The sequence below is a fragment of the Rutidosis leptorrhynchoides genome, chromosome 4, assembly GCF_046630445.1.
Source record: "Rutidosis leptorrhynchoides isolate AG116_Rl617_1_P2 chromosome 4, CSIRO_AGI_Rlap_v1, whole genome shotgun sequence".
NCBI lineage: Eukaryota > Viridiplantae > Streptophyta > Magnoliopsida > Asterales > Asteraceae > Rutidosis > Rutidosis leptorrhynchoides.
In genome coordinates, this window is record NC_092336.1 from 163,379,133 (window position 1) to 163,383,067 (window position 3,935).

Sequence of the window (3,935 nt, forward strand, 5' to 3'; positions counted from 1 at the left end):
AACGGAATAGTGAGATCTTCTTTAGCAAAACATTTCTTCAAATTCGAGAAGTGGAAAGCGTTATGTACAGCCATGAGTTGTTGAGGTAGCTCCAGTTGGTAAGCTACTGGTCCGACACCATCTATAATCTTGAATGGTCCAATGTACCTTGGATTTAGTTTCCCCCGTTTACCAAATCGAACAACGCCTTTCCAAGGTGAAACCTTAAGCATGACCATTTCTCCAATTTCAAACTCTATATCTTTTCTTTTACTGTCCGCGTAGCTCTTTTGTCGACTCTGGGCGGTTTTCAATCGTTGTTGAATTTGGATGATTTTCACGGTAGTTTCTTGTATTATCTCCGGACCTGTAATCTGTCTATCCCCCACTTCATTCGAACAAATCGGAGACCTGCACTTTCTACCATAAAGTGCCTCAAACGGCGCCATCTCAATACTAGAATGATAACTGTTGTTGTAGTAAAATTCTGCTAACGGTAGGTGTCGATCCCAACTGTTTCCGAAATCAATAACACATGCTCGTAGCATGTCTTCAAGCGTTTGTATCGTCCTTTCGCTCTGCCCATCAGTTTGTGGATGATAGGTAGTACTCATGTCTAGACGAGTCCCCAATGCTTTCTATAATGTCTGCCAGAATCTTGAAATAAATCTGCCATCCCTATCAGAGATAATAGAGATTGGTATTCCATGTCTGGAGACGACTTCCTTCAAATACAGTCGTGCTAACTTCTCCATCTTGTCATCTTCTCTTATTGGCAGGAAGTGTGCTGATTTGGTGAGACGATCAACTATTACCCAAATAGTATCAAAATCACTTGCAGTCCTTTGCAATTTAGTGATGAAATCCATGGTAATGTTTTTTCCATTTCCATTTCGGGATTTCGGGTTGTTGAAGTAGACTTGATGGTTTCTGATGCTCAGCTTTGACCTTAGAACACGTCAAACATTCTCCTACGTATTTAGCAATATCGGCTTTCATACCTGGCCACCAAAAATGTTTCTTGATATCCTTGTACATCTTTCCCGTTCCAGGATGTATTGAGTATCTGGTTTTATGAGCTTCTCTAAGTACCATTTTTCTCATATATCCAAATTTTGGTAGCCAAATTCTTTCAGCCCTATACCGGGTTCTATCTTCCTGAATATTAAGATGTTTCTCTGATCCTTTGGGTATCTCATTCTTCAACTTTCCTTCTTTTACAACTCCCTGTTGCGCCTCCTTTATTTGAGTAGTAAGGTTAGTACGGATAATTATATTCATAGCTTTTACCCGTATAGGTTCTCAGTCCTTTCTACTCAAAGCGTCGGCTACCAAATTCGCCTTCCCTGGGTGGTATCGAATCTCAAAATCATAATCATTCAACAGTTCAATCCACCTGCGTTGTCTCATATTCAGTTGCTTCTGATTAAATATGTGTTGGAGACTTTTGTGGTCGGTATATATAATACTTTTGACCCCATATAAATAATGCCTCTAAGTCTTTAATGCAAAAACAACAGCACCCAATTCCAAATCGGGAGTTGTATAATTTTGCTCGTGAATCTTCAATTGTCTAGACGCATAAGCAATTACTTTCGTTCGTTGCATTAATACACAACCGAGACCTTGCTTTGAGGCGTCACAATATATCACAAAATCATCATTCCCTTCAGGCAATGACAATATAGGTGCCGTAGTTAGCTTTTTCTTCAATAACTGAAACGCCTTCTCTTGTTCATCCTTCCATTCAAATTTCTTCCCTTTATGCGTTAATGCAGTCAAGGGTTTTGCTATTTTGGAGAAATCTTGGATGAATCTTCTGTAGTAACCAGCCAATCCTAAAAATTGAAGTATATGCTTCGGAGTTTTTGAGGTTTCCCACTTTTCAACGGTTTCGATCTTTACCGGGTCCACCTGGATACCTTCTTTGTTCACTATGTGACCGAGGAATTGAACTTCTTCCAACCAAAATGCACACTTTGAAAACTTAGCGTACAGTATTTCTTTCCTCAATACTTCTAGCACTTTTCTCAAATGTTCTTCGTGCTCTTGATCATTCTTTGAGTAAATAAGTATGTCATCGATGAAAACAATGACAAACTTGTCAAGATATGGCCCACACACTCGGTTCATAAGGTCCATGAACACAGCTGGTGCGTTAGTCAATCCAAACAGCATAACCATAAACTCGTAATGACCATAACGCGTCCTAAAAGCAGTTTTTGGAATATCATCCTCCTTTACTCACATTTGATGATATCCAGAACGTAAATCGATTTTTGAATAAACTGACGAGCCTTGTAGTTGATCAAATAAGTCGTCAATTCTCGGCAGTAGATAACAGTTTTTGATGGTAAGTTTATTCAACTCTCTGTAGTCAATACATAACCTAAATGTACCATCCTTCTTCTTGACGAACAAAACAGGAGCTCCCCATGGTGATGTGCTTGGTCGAATGAAACCACGTTTTAATAGTTCTTGCAGTTGGCTTTCCAGTTCTTTCATCTCGCTGGGTGCGAGTCTGTAAGGAGCACGAGCTATTGGTGCAGCTCCTGGTACAAGATCTATTTGAAATTCAACAGATCGATGTGGAGGTAGTCCCAGTAATTCTTTCGAAAATACATCAAGAAATTCTTTTGCGACGGGAACATCATTGATGCTCTTTTCTTCAGTTTGTACTTTCTCGACGTGTGCTAGAACAGCATAGCAACCTTTTCTTATTAGTTTTTGTGCCTTCAAATTACTAATAAGATGTAGCTTCGTGTTGCCCTTTTCTCCGTACACCATTAAGGGTTCTCCTTCTTCTCGTATAATGCGAATTGCATTTTTGTAACATACGATCTCTGCTTTCATCTCCTTCAGCCAGTCCATGCCAACTATTACATCAAAACTCCCTAACTCTACTGGTATCAAATCGATCTTAAATATTTCGCTACCCAGTTTAATTTCTCGATTCCGGCATATATAATCTGCTGAAATTAATTTACCGTTTGCTAATTCAAGTAAAAATTTACTATCCAACGGCGTCAAAAATCACTACTCATATATCTTCTATCCGCACCCGAATCAAATAAAACGTAAGCAGATTTATTGTCAATAAGAAACGTACCCGTAACAAGCTCCATGTCTTCCTGTGCCTCTGCCGCATTAATATTGAAAACTCTTCCGCGGCCTTGTCCATTCGTGTTCTCCTGGTTCGGGCAATTTCTAATAATGTGGCCCGGTTTTCCACATTTATAACAAACTACATTGGCATAACTTGCCCCGACACTACTTGCTCCGCCATTACTCGTTCCGACACCATTTGTTCCTTTCGTTCTGTTAACCCCTGGTCCGTAGACCTCACACTTCGCCTCGCTATGACCATTTCTTTTACACTTGTTGCAAAATTTGGTGGAGAACCCTGAGTGATACTTTTCACACCTTTGGCATAGCTGCTTCTGATTGTTGTTCTTGTTGCGGTTGTTATTGTTGTTGAGATGATTGTTGTAGTTGTTGTTGTTGTTGTGCCATTTGTTGTAGTTGCGATTGATGTTGCGATTGTTGGGATAGTTGTTGTTGTTTTGGTGACTCTTATCACCGTTTTTCTCCCACTTTATTTTGACTAACTTCACGTTGGCCTCTTCAACCGCCTGTTCTTTAATTCTTCCCTCAATCTGGTTCACTAGTTTGTGAGCCATTCTACATGCCTTTTGTATGGAGGCAGGCTCGTGTGAACTTATATCTTCTTGGATTCTCTCTGGTAACCCTTTCACAAACGCGTCGATCTTCTCTTCCTCATCTTCGAACGCTCTCGGACACAATAGGCACAATTCTGTGAATTGTCTTTCGTACGAAGTAATATCGAATCCCTGTGTTCGTAACCCTCTAAGTTCTGACTTGATCTTATTGACCTCGGTTCTGGGACGGTACTTTTCATTCATCAAGTGCTTGAATGTTGACCACGGTAGCGCGTA